This window comes from Diabrotica undecimpunctata, chromosome 6, assembly GCF_040954645.1.
Source record: "Diabrotica undecimpunctata isolate CICGRU chromosome 6, icDiaUnde3, whole genome shotgun sequence".
NCBI lineage: Eukaryota > Metazoa > Arthropoda > Insecta > Coleoptera > Chrysomelidae > Diabrotica > Diabrotica undecimpunctata.
In genome coordinates this window covers 32,351,272-32,369,713 of record NC_092808.1, presented here as the reverse complement: position 1 = coordinate 32,369,713, position 18,442 = coordinate 32,351,272, and the positions used below count along the sequence as shown (strand labels likewise).

Here is an 18,442-nt window from a genome sequence, read left to right as displayed (position 1 = left end):
AGGTCATGAAAAGCACTACAGTAATGACGGTGTTTACCAAATTTATGCTGAACACGATCAAGCTTGTCTATAGATGTTTAATAGTATGGTCCCCATACAACTATTGCATATTCTAGTCTGGAGCCAATGAGACTGTTTACTGTGACCTCTAGATGCTTACGAAATGTTAATTTACAATAAAAATAAACACCTAAATCCTAAACACAGTCCTGCCTAGACAGCTGAGTGTTATCAATGCTATAATCGTAATTTAAAATTGTTTGCTTCCTGTGAAAAGTAATAACACAACACTTATCAATGTTCAATTTTAATTCATTTAGTTTGCACCAATCGCTAAATCTGCTGAGATCCTCTTGTAGCTGAATTTGATCATACTGACAAGTAATGACTTTATAAATTTTTTTATCCTCAGCAAAGTTAAGAAATTTTGAATACTTAATGACTTTCTCAACATCGTTAACAAAGAGGACAAAAAGTAGAGGACCACAATGTGACTCCTGTGGTACTCCAGAGAGGACGTCAACACACCATTTATTTTAATGCTCTGGGTATTACCCACAAGAAAACTATCATACCAATCAAGCCATTTGCTAGCTATACCAATGGCTCCTAATTTACTGATTAAATAACGATGATTTACTTTATCGAATGCCTCTGAGAAGTCGGTATAGATGCTGTCCACCTGGTACTTCCTCTCAAAGGCACCCAATATATCATCTTGGTAGACCAACAAGTTTGACACTGTGCTCCTCCCCCTTTGAAAGCCATGCTGTTGGGGTATTATTATTATATTATTTTATTTGTATGGAATATGTTTCAGATACTGATTGCTCGTCATCTGCACAATGTTTATACTAGACAAGGTCTACGATCTTCTTAAACATAAACGGATCGTATTGATTCAAAACTAAATTGATAATTTAATTTTAAGCACGCCAAGGAGCTGTCAAACTGTAATTAATGCTGCTGAAGAAAACATAGATTAATAAACACATTTTTTCTTAGATTTTTATGTTTTATATTGACTTTTATGTCAAAAATTTACCTTAAATTAGTGCACTTCTTTCCTATTTTTTACTTCTCTTTATTTCATCATAAAGAAATCATATTACACTAAAATTAGGTTAATTTTAGTCTACTATGATTTCTAAATGATATAGGTGGTGGATCTAGGTGATATAGTATCTCACTTTTTAAAATCCAATTAAAATTGATACATACATGCGAAAAAAATTTTGGAGAGAAGAAATGGAGATTACGCTTTATCTTTAGTAAACCAAAATTTAATCAAGTATGTCCTTATTTCAATTATGATACTCTATTAGGGAAATGTGATAAAGAGCAGACATTTCAATTCTCAACGTTACGGATTATCTATCAATAAATTATTGAGAGAACATCCAACGAGACACTTGTTTTAAAGATAAGATAATGATTATAAAATATAAAATATCTGAAACGGTAACGTACCTACTATACTTTTATTAAAAACAGTTAGATGCAGACAAGAGATATGGAATAAGATATTTAAAATTATAGAGTAGTGTAAAAATACCTCAGGAGATTTTAAGATGGGAGCAACGTAATCACTGAAAATGCTCATAGAGGGTATAACTGCAAAACAAAATTTTAAACATATGTCATTTCGAACAATGCCATCATAAACTAGTATAAGTTAACACTAAACGAAATCACTGGAATCACAACATATCCTTACTTATTATACACAACATATCCTTACTTATTATATGACGGCACTTGATGATGAATATCACATAAAGGTGAACTCTTTTTCTTAACAAGGGATAAATAAAAGGATACTAACTATATTTCTGATGTTCTGCGTACAGCAGGCTATTGAGCTTGACTCCATTTATTGAGATGCCTTCATCAACATCTTTCAGAAACCCTTCAAAAATGTGCTCCGAGTACAGATTGAATATCAGTGGTGAAATTATGCACCTCTGTCTCACTCCCCTTGAGATTTTGAATTGATCTGTATTTTTTCCATCTATTCGGAGCACCACTGATTGATTCCAATACAGGTTAGCTATTATTTTTAGCTCTCTTCCTTCAATCTCTGTCCTCTTTAGCACTTCCATCATTTGTTCATATCTGACTCTACCGAAAGCCTTCTTGTAGTCAATCAGGCATGCAAAAACGTCACAGCTGACATCTCTACATTTCTGAAATAATACCTGCACGCTAAATAAAGCTTCCCTCATACCAACGGCGTTCACAAATCCAAACTGATTGGTCGCAATTTTTCCTCGCATTTCCGGTAAATTCTTTTGTGGAGGACTTTTAAAAACAGCTTCAGCAGATGGCGCATTAGGCTGATGGTTCTATTGTCTTCACAAACTTTTGCTCCTGGTTTTTGGGCAATGGTACAAACTCCGATTTGAGCCACTCTACTGGTATTTTTCCTGCCTTGTATATTTCATTAAATATTTCAGTTATTATTTTTAGTTGTTCTGCATCTAATAGCTTCAGCAGTTCTGCAGGAATTTCATCAAGTACCGGTGCCTTTCCATCCTTTATTTGCCTGACGGCTGCCGTCATTTCTTCTGGTAGGATTTCGGGACCTGATTTTTCTTCAATGGTGGGTTCTTGTATTGTTTTAAGATCGTGGAAAAGTTTCTCCAAGTATTCTTTCCATACTTAATTTTTATCTTCTTTTATTATGGCAAGATTGCCTTTATCATCTGTTATTTTTCCACTGTTGCGTTTTCGTAACTTTCCAGCTATTTTCTTCACCTTTTGATGGACATTGAACTTATCTGAAAGCTCAATAAACTTAATCAGAGCAAACAACAAGTAAACGTCGAAAATACATTTAGTTCGACAAGTTACTATTTCTTAAATCTTCTTTGTCTTAGCAACCCATTGAAACGATCATAGAAGATAACGCAAATACTCATTAATTCATGTAAAACGGTTAGCCCAGTCTGGTTATACAAAAATCATCGATTTCACGGCAAAATGTTTCGCAGATATCTGAAGCTTTTAAGACATAGGTGGGGGTTACTAGATGACGAATAGATAAAAAGATACTCCTATTTTTACCTTGCGTTTTTTTTAAACAATAATTTATGGTCAAAATTTGATTTTTTATCTATAAGTTTTTTCCCTTATAATTTAAATAAACAATATTTATACCATTTTTTTATATCAAGAATATCTTTATTTTCCCGTTTTTTCAATTAAAATTGAAAAAAATATATTACGGAGATATTTGCAAAAAAGCAGTTTTTTTGCACTAATTTATAAATTTAATTAATTTTTTTACCAACAAAATAAAATGTTATTAATATATTTCAACATTGAGAAATTACCGTCCTTTAAATTTGTGCGAAATTTCCCCCCGATCGGTCAAATAGTTTAAAAGTTATTCAATTTGTTTATCCCTGGGACTAATTATTTAAACCATTGAACTTGCCCTACGAATGATGCTAGACACATTTAACAAATTTCATAGGATTCTTTAAGACTTATACTATCTCAGAAGTTAAATGAATATTGAGTTTTTATCGAAATTATTTACAAAATAAACGTTTGAAAAAGGGGTATTTTTTTACTTATAAACAATTGTAATAACTTCTATATTTTTCAAGCTTCAGACTTGTACGTACAACCATTAGATAGCGGGTAAAAAAACTCACATTTAACAAAAAAATAAACCTTCTATGAACAATAGGAACGAAGTTAGCGTCAATTTTTTTGTTAATTATATCTCCATTGTTTATAAACATTAAGAAGTAAAATTTGCACAAATTTTGAATGAAAATCTAAACTTTATATTGAATTTTATAGCTATAAATTCATCCAATTTTTCGAAACTTAAAACCTTTCGAAACGAAGTTACTTTCGAAAGATCGACATAGGAAAGTGGAGGGGAAACTGTTTTAGCTCCTCGCTGCAAAATTTAATATTATGGTTATTTATATTTATATTTATCATTCAAAAGCTTCAACAGTTCTGTAAGAATTTCATCAGGTCCATTTGCTTTTCCATTTTTAGCGTTTCTTATTGCGTATTCTACTTCTTCTTTCAATATGTCTGGCCCAGTTGCATTGATTATCTGAGTTAAGTTGTTTCTATCGTCTTCAAATAATTCATTCAGGTATTCTGTTCATATTTTTATTTTATTGTCTAGATCTACAATAAGATTTCCATCTTGGTCTTTAAGTTTACCTATCTGGCATTTCTTTATGCTTCCAGTTATCTCTTTTACTTTTTTGTGCATATTGAACGCATCGTACTTTTTCTCATAGGTTTCCATTTCTTCACATTGTTCTTTAATCCACTCCTCTTTGTCTTCTTTTATTCTCTTTTTTATGTGTTTATTAATTTCTTTGTATTTGTCTGGGTAATTCTTCATCTTTCTTCTTTGTTCCATCAAGTCTAGTATATCTTGTGTCATCCACCCCTTATTCTTTGTTGTTGTTTTTGTAAGATGTTTCTTTCCTGCTGTTTGTATACCTGTATTTATGTACTTGAATTTTTGGTTAACGTTGTTTGTATTGTTAATTTGTTGCTGCACTGAACGGAGGTTTTCATTTATTTCTTCTCCTGTTTCTTGTCGTATATTTTTGTTTCTAAGTTTATTTAAATCTAGTACCTTTCTGTCTGGTCTTCTAATCTTTTTTGGTCTCGCCTCTATCACAGTAACTACCGGGTTATGATCTGAGCCTATATCAGCTCCTGGGTACGTCTTAGTATATTTAACAGCATTATGATACCTCCTTGCTATCATAATGTAGTCTATTTGATTTCTCACTATTTTTTCTTTGGTATGTTGTAGAGATGTCCATGTATATAACCGTCGAGGAGGTAATTTGAAAAAGGTATTTGTTATTACGAAGTCTTCACTTTGGCAAAATTGAATCAATCGATATCCTCTGTCATTTCTGTTTCCAAGCCCATATTTTCCTACTTGTTCTCCTACCTTACCTTGACCCACCTTGGCATTAAGATCGCCCATTAATATGTTAATGTATGGAAAGACTGACTTAATAAGTGAAGACAAACAACCTGCAACAAAGAGGTTCAGACCTAACAGTGAAGTCGAATAAATGAAACAAATTTTAACTTTTAAACCAATGTATGTAAAGAAAATAAAAAAAGTAAAGTTCAATAAACATTGCAAAATTTAATAAGGCAAGTGATGAAAAAAATCGACTTATTTTATCAAAGCAGTAAGGCAGATTAGATTAATATTGTATATCATATTTGTAAGAAAAATAGAATAAAAATCAATATTGTTAATTATAAAAATACAAACAATTATAATTTATATAAGGAATATAATAATATAATGTGTAAAAAATTACCTGAAATTTAATTTATAAAATATATAAGTATTATTACATCATTGATATAAAATGAAAAAACATATGTTGATTTTCCGGGATTTTCCCAGATTTATGGGGGGTGAAAATTATGTCATCATTATTAATACTGCGACAGACTATTCGAGCAAATTAAAAAAAGTAAGTATTTAGGGTGAATTTCAAATAGACTCACTTTTTTCGAGTTTTCCCATATTTTCCGGCCAGTGAAAACTATGTAGTTATTCATATTTCGACGAGCTACTCCAGAATAAAAAAAGAGGCTTGCAGCTGCAAAGGAAGCCGAGATAATGTAAATTTGAAGTTCCGATGCCGAAAAAAAAACGGAGCTGAAACAGATATCCTCTCCACTTTCCTATGTCGATCTTTCGAAAGTACCGTCGTTTCGAAAAATTAGATAAATTTTATAGCTATAAGTTTCAATATAAAGTTTAGATTTTCATTTAAAATTTGTGCAAATTTTACTTCTTAATGTTTATAAACAATGAAGATATGATTTTTTTTAAAAATAGTCACTAACTTCGTTCCTATTGGTCATAGAAGGTTTTTTATTTTTTACGTTGTACGTACAAGTCTGTAGCTTAAAAAATATAGAAGTTATTACAATTGTTTATAAGTAAAAAACATACCCCTTTTTCAAACGTTTATTTTGTAAATAATTTCGATGAAAACTCAATATGCATTTAACTTCTGAGGTAGTCTAAGTCTTAAAGAATCCTATGAAATGTGCTGAATATGTCTAGCATCATGCATAGGGCAAGCTCAATAGTTTAAATAATTACCCTCAGGGATAAACAAATTAAATAACTTATAAAATATTTGACTGATCGGGGGGAAATTTCGCACAAATCTGAAAGATGGTAATTCCTTGATGTTTAAATGTATTAATACCATTTTATTTTGTTAATAAAAAAATTAATAAAATTTATAAATTAGTGCAAAAAAACTGCTTTTTTGCAAATATCTCTGTAAATTATTTATCAATTTTAATTAAAAAATCGGGAAAATAAAGATATTCTTGACATAAAAAAATGACATAAATATTGTTTATTTAAAATATAAGGGAAAAAATTTATAGACAAAAAATCAAATTGTGACCATAAATTATTGCTTAAAAAAAACGCAAGGTAAAACTAGGAGTATCTTTTCATTTATTCATCATCTAGTATCCCCCACCTATGTCTTAAAAGCTTCACATATCTGCGAAACATTTTTCCTCCTTTTTTTTAAACCAGACTGGGCTAGGTACCAAATGAAACTAAAATACCTGAATTAGTTGTAACATTTTTAAATTCCGTTCTATCTGAAGTTTTAATTCAGGTATTTCAAATTCCATCCTGTATAAGGTTTTAATATACGTCTATATTAAAATATTCGAACGCAAGTTTGTTATAAACATTCGAATTTTATCTAAAACTTCTGCGAAGAACACTTTAGTATTGTTTATACAACTGAATACTGAATCACCTATTTCGGATAAATTTTTGGTATTTTTGCGTCAGCTAACTGATTTTGTAGACTTTTTAAATTACAAAAATAATATTTCCCCAAATCGTGTCAGGTTTCACGGGCTGCAAAGACAACAAAGGTTTTCATGTCTATCCGCTATATTTGTTCATTTCATGTTCATCTCTATCATCGCTATCACTTTCATTACTGTCACTGTCAACCGTCACATTTATTACCACAGGATCAATATCGTCCATCAACTCGTCAATAACCCAAAATATTTGCTCTTCCTGAATAGCAAGTTTACAATAGTTTTTCCAGTTTTCCACTGTTACTACACCAAACGCATTTCTTATTAATTGTTTCATAGCGGCGGTCTTAAATTCTGTGTTGTGTGGGGCAATATGTCTTTTGACTTGACTCCATACCATTTCAATTGGATTTAACTCACAATGGTATGAAGGTAGTCTCAGAATGGCAACATTTTTCTCTTTTGCACATTTCGTCGATTTTATATTTTATGTATTTTTCTTTGTGTGTGTTTACGACTTCCATGAGCTCTCATTTTAAAAAATCTTCTTCAAAAAAGATGTCTTTCTCCAGCAACCATGTGTCTTAATTTGATCTTTATTCAAGGCTTGTGTCGGAATCACTTCTTCTCTCCTCGAATGGTAAGAAGCGTTGTCCATCAACACCACAGTTTTCTCTGGAAGATTAGGAAGCAGCTTTTCCTTAGAACATTGTTCAAATATAGGACCATCCATCTCATCATGATAGTCCGTTGAGTTTTTTTTTAGCTAAAAACCAAAAAGCAGCACCTTCTACAAAGCCCAATTCGCTACCCGCATGTACTATAACAAATCGGGGGTCTCGTTGTGTCGGATATTTTAGGCCTGTTGACAACCCCTTAACAAACACATCCCTGGTTGAAGTCACTGAGAGATCCTTCCATTCTTTGGAAACACTATGTCCAACATTCACTCATGTTTCGTCCAAATAAACGACGATATATCCTTGGGAATGAAATTTTTTTATCTCACGCAAATACTGATGCTTCCATTTTAAAATATCGGGCCGTTTAATCATGCTTGACTTTACTCCTCGTTTTCAAAAAACAAAGCTCATTTCATGGAGTATTTTCCACATTGTTGTGCGTGACATGTTTGCTAAATCTTTGTCTTTTTTACCCAGTGCAAAAACTTTGTTCAATGTCAGCGGTAAATTTTTAAAGAAAAAACTATGCACGATGGCACGTAGCCACGTATGAACTACTGCATCGTAAGTGAACTTTGAACCTGAAAGACCTACAAAGAATTACTGACGATATATTTAAACATAATTTATATTGTTTTATGAATAATATTTATATGAATACAGTTATTTTTATGTGTATGTGATACACTTACGACCTTATTGTCTTTAAGTGATTACAAAATCGAAAAATCTCGACTGACAAATAAATAATAACTTTATTATTTACAAAATATTTATGTTCCACGCAATAATATACGAAAATTCAGGGGGCTTAAATTTTATAAAGAGTGGGTTGTTTAGTCAAACCTTTGCAAAAAATTATCATTGCATTAGTAAAATAATCACGAATAATAATAATAAACAGTATTTGTGAAATCATTTTATTCAAGAATACGTTAACTTTTAGTAAATTCCTTATCTAGATAAGTATACAGTGCCATTCGAACCCGTTGATGTAAGGGGTGCGGGGTACCCGGGCAGAATGTCCTGGGCCACTGGGGCGAAAACGCCAAAAAGCGGTCATAAATTTTTTTTTTTTCTATATTCAATTAATTGATGATTAGTAAATTTGTATAGGCCTACCTTTTAGGCAGGCTCTGAAATTTTAGAGCCCTTTGTCGACTACTAAGCTAATGGTAGCCTTTAGACGGCGAAGAACCATAACTGCGAGAATTTGAAAAAAAAATTAAAAAAGAGTTCATAATATTTTTAATACATAAAGGTATATTAATTTTTTTCGTGTTCAACGATAATTATAGGAGGAAGAAAATGAATAATTCAATATTCAAACCGAAAATCGGTTTGGATTACACCCGAAAACCTAGAAAAGTCAAGGTTTTTTTTTTCAAAACCCTACAAAAAAAATGGCCTCTTTGTACTCTTTGAAATCCATATTAACCAATCATAAAGGTTCTGAATGAAGACCCTGAAGAGAGAGTTTTAATATTGTGGCCCCAAAAAATATGCAAAAAAGGCTACCATTTCTACCCCCCGACTTCCCCCTAAAACCCCTCACGTAAGGGGAAATCGGAAAAAATCGATTTACCAAGAATGTGTACGTCGTAGAAAAAAATGGTCAAATAAAAATTGTCTATCTATCTAATTAGCCTTCTTCGGTCCATCTTAGGTCCATCCGGCTACAGGTCCGGACGAAATACCCGTTGAACTTATTAAGGTGATGAGTGAAGTGAGCACGAAGGAGTTAACTGAACTGTTCAACGCCATATACGATTCAGGTAATATCCCAGAGGAATGGCTATTGTCAACATTTGTAACGCTACCAAAAAAACGATCTGCGAAAACGTGCGAAGATTTCCGAACTATAAGTCTTATGAGTCATGCACTTAAAATTTTTCTTAAAATCATACATGCCAGAATTTACAAGAAATGCGAAGAAAATGTCGGTGAAATGCAATTCGGATTCCGCAATTCTATGGGTCCACGTGAAGCACTTTTCACCTTACAAGTCCTACTTCAGAGATGCCGCGATGTCAGTTGTGATGTCTATATTTGTTTTATTGACTACGCCAAGGCATTTGACCGTTGTCAGCACCAGAAGATGGTCACCGCACTACAAAGAGTAGGATTGGATGAGAAAGACATTCGGATCATCATGAATTTATACTGGAACCAGCGTGCTCAAGTCAAGGTCGAAGACCAGCTGACCGACCAAGTGAAGATCATGCGAGGAGTAAGGCAAGGATGTGTGCTATCGCCGACTCTTTTCAATATATACTCTGAGGAGATTTTTAATGAAGCCCTCACAAACCTAGACATGGGAATCCGAGTGAACGGTGAATACATCAATAATATCCGCTACGCCGATGACACTGTGTTACTAGCAACCAGCCTAAACGATCTGCAGGCCTTACTAGACCGAGTGCGAACTATGAGCGTAACATACGGACTGAACCTTAATATTAAGAAAACTAAATTCATGGTTGTCAGCCGTACAAATTTAGATCCCGGGGCACTAATGGCAGGTAGCGAAGAGATCCAGAGAGTCGACAGATTCACTTACCTCGGAACTACCCTCAACGTACAATGGGACTACGCTCAAGAGATTAGATCCAGAATTAAAATGGCACGGTCTACTTTTATTAAGTTGAGATCCTTGCTGTGCTGCAGTGATCTCAGTTTGGGAACCAAGATGCGGATAGTGAGGTGCTACGTTCTTCCAGTGTTACTATATGGAGTTGAAGCCTGGACACTGACGCAAGCCACTGAAAAACGAATCGAAGCCTTCGAGATGTGGATATACAGAAGGATACTAAAAATATCTTATGTGGACCATGTCACCAACGTTGAGGTCCTACAGCGCATGACAAAAGAAAAAGAAGTGCTTAATTTAATTAAACAACGTAAGCTTGAGTACCTCGGCCACGTGATGCGGAACGAAGAAAAATATCGAATTCTTCAACTTGTTATGCAGGGTAAAGTATTTGGCAGAAGAGGACCGGGACGCCGTCGTATCTCGTGGTTGAAAAATCTCCGACAATGGTTTGGGATGACCTCAGCGGAGCTGTTTCGCAGAGCAGTCAACAAAACCATGATAGCCTTGATGATCGCCAACATCCGGACCGGATAAGGCACTGAAGAAGAAGAAGGTCCATCTTTAGACATAGGCCTCCCCAATCCTTTTCCATTCTTCTCTGTCTGTCGCTGTAGTCATCCACCTAGAGCCCACGTGCTTCTTGATATCATCTGCCCATCTCATGTGGGGCCTTCCTCTGCTTCGTTTATATTCCCACGGTCTCAAACTTATAAGAATTTTGATCCATCGGTCTTTCCCACACCTCAAAGATCTGCATCGCGGTATCTGGGGGAGGCAATAATTTGCTTTTGATAGATAAAAACAAAAACCCACTAAGACAAACACAACATAAAAATTGTAGCTGAGATAATTTTAAACATACCTGTTAATCAACACTTTTTATGAACCGTTGTCTCAGAAACAACGCTTGAAGTGACCAGCGATTTTGAATGTCAGTTACACGAACCCATTCAGACATCGTCTGAGTGTCAGCAGCAACTCCTAGTGGGAGTATTACATTCCCGTGTAGGTTATCTGAGGGGATATTTAAGGATCATAACATAATTTTAAATAAAATGTAAGACATATTAAATTTTGAACCATCTAAAGGGTTTTTAAAATTAACTCAAAATGGATTTAAAATTATATACCTTTTATAAAGGATTTTAAATAAACTTTTGTGATTAATGGTATACAGCCAAATACAGGAATTTAATTTTCCTTGTGGATTTTAATTTTTAAATATTTAAATATTGTATAAAAAATAATATATTATATATTTTTAATTACTTAAATTAAAAAAAAAGTTTTTAAACGCCGTCTATGCAGGAATCAATTGTTCCTTGTTGTTGTTCCTGCCTTATTATATTTAGACAGCTTTATTTATATTTTATATTATAAAATTTATATGAACATACTGTTACGAACATGCATTCGACGTAGCCCATATAACGGTTGCATCTCGAAACGACAAGAATCTTCCAGAGATGTATCGAGCGCGGGAGAGATCGACCCGTCAAACAAACGAATTAGAGGTGGACTACTTCAGAATATTCTAGTACATAACTTTTATATATAAGTAGCTCCGATATTAGCAAAGTTTAGTTAAAGTTAAAGATACTACCGTACTGTAAACTTATAAATAAGTATATTTACATAAATTAGAACCGCTCGTTTTATTTAAAAACGGTACAAGACAATATCATATTAATTTAAAATAAATATTAATAGAGAATTCAACATGTCCGAGAAGAGAAAGAAATGTAGGCAGTATGGCATTGATTACTTGATGATTGGCTTTATTCCATCCACGTCGATCAAACATCTGCCCTTGTGCCGTTTGTGCAACAAAGTCTTAAGTAATGATGCTGAGACCATAAAAGCTAGATGATCATCTAAAAAGGTGTCACAGTCATAAAGTAAGTAAAGATTTGTTTTACTTAAAAAATCTGAAAGAAACACTTTAGAAAAAAGAACGGTAGACATACTATATTCTATATATATATATATATATATATATATATATATATATATATATATATATATATATATATATATATATATAAATATATATATGATTATATTGATAATCATGTTGCACCCTGCTGCAAACTCAATCAGCCTTGAACCATTGTCATTGGTAATGTCATGTAGACTCTGATTTCCAGCTACCGGCCTTATGTGTTCTTCTTTGCCTATTATAACCATCTAACAATGGTTTTTCTAAAAACCAAAAATATTTAACGCGGAGTCAAAGCCGGAAAACAACTGAAACCACATATAGCTCCCGCGAAAATTTCAAATTCAATATATATACATATATATATATATATATATATATATATATATATATATATATATATATATATATATATATATATATATATATATTAAAAAAGACCCTTTCGGGCTACAGCACACAACGTTTTTGGACTAACAAGTCCATCATCAGCGCTATTACCAGGTATACATGAGTGAAGGCACTAAATATGTGGGTAAAAATTCTTTAGTTGATATTATTTATTATATCTTTGTTGACAAATTCGTATGATGTTAAGTCTTAAAAATATTTACTGTAAGGCAACGCAAGACTCCCAATTAGGGTTGCTGACCGTGAGTTGTAGTCTCTATATGGGCCCTAGGTAGCAATTGCTATAGAGACTAGAGCCATATAGAGACAGGATCTCAGTTTCGACCTAGGATCAGCAATAAATAGGCTGTTAAACAACAGTATAACACTATTTCAGAACAGTTTAGAAAAATCTACAAAACAGTTCATAACAATTCAAAAGAGCTATAAAATTCACAAACCTTGTTACAACAGTTCAAAATAGTTCAGCACAACTCAAAACAGTTAATACCAACTTAAATTAAATCATAGTCGAGCAGGATATTTTATTACACTTTATAACTATTCACTATTCAAAAAAAAAAAAAAGAAAAAATTTTTTATACGAATTTAGTATACAGCATTAGTTGTACTCAGTGTGAGGCTGAATATGTTGGTGAGACCGGAAGAAATCTTTCAAATCGCATTATTTCTCACAAAAGTGATTGCAGAATTAAAAAACCATCTTGTGCTTTGGCAGAACATGTAATCGATAAAGACCATATTATGGATTTTGATAACATTAAAATTTTATGTAGTGAAAGTAATAAATTTAAAAGGACTTTTTTGGAAATGGTTTGTATTAGCAAAAATGATAAGAGTTTAAACAAAAGATCTGAAATTCAAAATTTAAGCAAAATTTATAATTATATTCTTTCTTTATGATTTATATATAAAACTTGTAAAATGTCATATTTAATTCTCCATATATCTATCACATTCTTTCAGACATCTGTCAAGGGTGAATAAATCTTCTTTTTGTTACTAAAAAAAGAATGTTTAAACGAAGTTTTACTTTTGGCAATATAATTGTCAAAAATAAAAATTTTATGTTGGCATTTATGACATTGAGGCTATTTGTAATTGGTTGCTATTTGAACTTATTTATAAATTCAATTATTCTTATATTAAAAAAAAAATGTTTTCAAAATTATAAAAAATTTTCAGAGAAACATTTATTAGATAAAAGCATTTTTGTATTAAATATTTTGAACATGTAAGCAGTGATTTTTACTTACCAAACTAATTTTTATTTGGTAAGTTAACAAAAATTGTTTTTTCTTTTTAGTTCAACCTTGTAAGTATTTTGTCTTTTTTAGCTCTTGATAATAATTGTAAACACAATTGAAAGCTCGAGAATAAAAAAATAGTTAACCAATAGCCCTATTATTGACTCCAACCCATCCAAAACAGTTATATATATATATATATATATATATATATATATATATATATATATATATATATATATATATATATATATATATATATATATATATATACAGGGTGAGTCATGAGGAACTTTACATACTTCTACCATATGTAGAGTCCCTCAGGGAGCATATCATGTGGCCACTAAAAAATGTCAACTCCTCTTCTTTATTAATTAACAGGGTGATTTGTGTAATTGACCATTTATTTCATTTTACTGTAGTGTTTATACGGCTCATTTTATTTTTTAAATTTTTGCATGATACAGTACACTACTATCAAGCATTCGACTGGTATTAGCTAAACTAAAAAATTCCAGGACTGGCTTTGGAAAAATTAATTTAGGGATTCGTATTAAATATTACACCCTGTATATATTTTTTTTAAATGCAATAAGTGATTTTCAAACTACATAAATAGCCAATGAAAACGACATACACGACAATGTTGTGGCACTTTTATTAAATTTTTAGTGAACGATCAAATCTTACCAAAAATAGAACAACCATAATGAAGTATCAAATTATAAGGTAATTAATTTAAACAAATGTTATAAATTTCAAACATTTTAATTGAAATAATAAACTGAGTCACTGCACAACAAAAAACAGTAACTACTAACAATAACGAAGAACAATTTAAAAAAAAAACTAAAAATATGTACATAGTTATGATAAACCCATAAATTAGAACTGGAAAAGATACAATAATGGTAACAAAATAAAAATAATTCAAAATAGATTTTCGAAATGGAACCCTGCAGCCTGTACACATTTTTGTTGCCGAATTGTTAATTGACGTATTGAATTACGGATACTCTGGGGATTGTTTCTAATAGTATTACAACAATGTATAATTCTATCAATTAATTGTTGTCGGTTATTAATATTCACTGCGTAAACTAGTTGCTTCAATCGTCCCCAAATATGGTAATCAACGGGATTGAAATCAGGGGATCTTGAAGGCCACGAACGAGGAGGACGTGCAGGTCCTATGCACGTCCTATCCACCTGTTGCCATAAACATTATTGAGATGTTGTCTCACTGCCAGTAAAAAGTGTGGGGGTGCCCCATCATGCTGAAAATACATCCCTCGGATAGCAACGTTCGCGTTGGCAAGCAAATTCGGCAAAATATTTTGTAGAAAGTTCAAATAGACCTGCCCTGTTAAAGGACCATCAAAAAAGTGAGGACCTACTAATTGGTTATTTATGACACCAATTAACACGTTAACCGAAAACCTTAACTGAGAACGACGTTCTCGAATAGCATGGTGATTTTCTTCTGCCCACACATGTGAATTTCGTGAATTATTTATCCCGTCTCTGGTAAATTGGACTTCATCTGTAAATAGTGTCCTGTATAGCGTTGGTCGATTATTGTTAATCCATCTACAAAATTCCAACCTATCGATCTCATCTCCAGCATGTAGTCGCTGAACCATTTGAATGTGATATGGGTATAGATTATTTTTTTGTAAGACTCTACTTACTTTTGATTGAGTAACATTGAGTTCTCGACTTACTTGTCTAGTGCTTATTGTAGGGTTTATAGTAACGGCGTCCATAATGTCATCTTCCTGCGCTTCATCTTCATGTCGCTCTGTTGTTCCACTAGGAAAAGTGCCATTTTCTCGCAAATAATTAAAAACTGACCCAAATGTTGGATGACTGGGAGTTCGACAATTAGGAAATCTCCTGCGATATTCTCTACTAGCAGCCCTACCATTCCCATTACAGAATCCATAAACAAATATTATGTCTGCATATTCTGTGGTCGAAAACTGATGTGGCATTTTGAACGAAAGTAACAAAAGCTTTACCAAAACTAACACAATGTACTTAACGTAGATATGACAGAAGAAATATGTATTCTTGTACACATAAATAACAATTGATAATGACAATAATGACAATGGGTATAAAATATCAAGAAACGTCAAACGGTCAACGCCAACCTTCATTTTAAACTTTTTTAGATTTATTTTTATTTAGTACAGTTGATGCAATGTATTATTATTTGACATAAAATTTTAATCATTTACAATCAACAAAAACTAACACATACAAGAGGTTTGACTTTTTAATCAATTTAATTTATTATTTATCGAACATAATGCCCCAATACGATCTATGAGTAAAAATTTAAAATTGAAAAACAATTGATTCTATCGTAGAGATAATACAAAGTGACAGTAAAGATGTTAATTTTCTACGTATTAGATTATGTTGTAGGAACTCATTTTAATTAAAATGTTTGAAATTTATAACATTTGTTTAAATTAATAACCTTATAATTTGATTCTTCAATATGGTTGTTCTATTTTTGGTAAGATTTGATCGTTCACTAAAAATTTAATATAAGTGCGACAACATTGTCGCATATGTCGTTTTCATTGGCTATTTATGTAGTTTGAAAATCACTTATTGCATTTTAAAAAAAATTTATACAGGATGTAATATTTAATACGAATCCCTAAATTAATTTTTCCAAAGCCAGTCCTGGAATTTTTTAGTTTAGCTAATACCAGTCGAATGCTTGATAGTAGTGTACTGTATCATGCAAAAATTTAAAAAATCAAATGAGCCGTATAAACACTACAGTAAAATGAAATAAATGGTCAATTACACAAATCACCCTGTTAATTAATAAAGAAGAGGAGTTGACATTTTTTAGTGGCCACATGATATGCTCCCTGAGGGACTCTACGTATGGTAGAAGTATGTAAAGTTCCTCATGACTCACCCTGTATATACTATATTAAAATTAAGATAAGTGCCAAATTGATCGATAAAAACCGAATAATATTTTCCCGTAAAGTTGTTTCTAGTACCCTGTATAAATTATATACATATTACAATACAATAATCACACAGTATTAAATTCTTAATAAGCACTTACATGTACATATCCTGTTTTTCTCGCTAGTAATTTAACGGGATTAATGTCCACATATTCTATGTAAGCCATTTACATACCATGGCTTAAATGACTTTTATTATAATTCATTGATAGGAAACGCTAACAAATTGCAAAAACACAGTCATTAGGTTATGACTTATGACGACGACTATAGGTTATATTGGAAATGAAAAGCTTGCGGTGAAAATCGTTGTTGTCGGCAAGAGCGAAAATCCTAATGCGCATAGTAGTTGCGTGGTTGTGTGTACAGGATGGCATGGCATTTTAACTGTTGAATGAAAGTTGAGCTTTTTATTAAAAGCTTAAACATAATTTAAACTGAGCGTCCATTTAGAAGACGTCCGAAATGACATTCAGACTATCTAAAAAATCAACAAAATAGTAGCTTTATGTAGTATATTACTATTTAAAAATAAATGAATATCTATAAATATAATCGAAAAGGCAGAATATTACCTTTTTGAAACAAAATTACAAGGGTGGCTGCGATAGAAAAATATTTTAATAAGTATAGGTACAGTGTAACTCGACTCAGTCAATATATCGTTCTTCTTACTTTAGTTACTTGCCGCAATAAGCTTTACGATTTTATATTCTCCACAAATCCATAATGCTTCTCCCCTCTTTACTCTATTCATAGAGTAAGTGGACACTTCTTCTTCAGGGTCCTTCTTATATAGGAGGTTAGAAATCATCATCGCTATTTTAATTTTATTGGCCACGCTTCTGAATAATTCTAATGAGCTGCAACCGAACCGCACTCTCAAATTTCTTAGCCAGGATATTTTGCGTCGTCCTGGGTTTCTCTTCCCTTGTATCTTCCCTTGCATAATTAACCTAAGTAATACGTACTTCTCGCCCCTCCTTATATGACCCAGATATTGAATCTTTCTAATTTTAACAGTTTTTATGACTTCACATTCTTTCTTCATTCTTTGTAACACCTCTAAATTTATTACTTTTTCAGTTCACGATATTCTGTGGATTCTCCTGTAGCACCACATCTAAAAGGAGTTTAATTTTTTGATTTCAGACTGTTTTATTGTCCACGCTTCCATGCCGTATAGTAAAGTAGAAAAAACGTAACAACGTAGCATTCTTGTGCGGATCTCTAGGTTAAGGTTACAGTTGCAAAGTAAGTTCTTCAATTTTATGAACGTGTTTCTTGCCATTTCTATTCTAGATCTGATTTCTTTTGTTTGATCTCCATCTTCGGTTAGCCATGTTCCTAAATATTTATATGTTGTTACTCTTTCGATCGTTGTATTATTCATGATCAGGTTATCTACATTTTGTAGTTTTTTTGAGGATATCATTGATTTCGTTTTCTTGAGATTCATTTGCAGTCCTTCCATGTCACTTGCAAATATGAACTTGAATGATTATTAATGCTATTTCCGTTGACCAAAATACCTTCCACAATATCCAATAAAGATTCTCGAAATAGCACTTTACTGTAGACGTTGAATAAGAGTGGTGAAAGTATGCACCCATGTCGAACTCCTCTAAGTATACTTACTTCCTCAGTCAGTTCTCCTTCGATTCTTATTCTTGCTTTCTGGTTTTGATACAGATTCGATATAATTTGTAGATCTCTACTATCTATGTTTTTGG

At 32.2% G+C, this 18,442-nt stretch overlaps 1 protein-coding gene across 1 annotated transcript in view; it reads right to left on the bottom strand.

The window, feature by feature from the left end:
- Positions 1-16,974, bottom strand: part of eas (ethanolamine kinase 1) — a 129,302-nt gene extending 112,328 nt beyond the window's left edge. The window contains exon 1 of the mRNA XM_072534571.1: positions 16,808-16,974. The gene's annotated coding sequence lies outside the window, so the exon portion shown is untranslated. The remainder of the gene's footprint in view (positions 1-16,807) is intronic.
- Between the last annotated feature and the right edge of the window lie 1,468 nt (positions 16,975-18,442).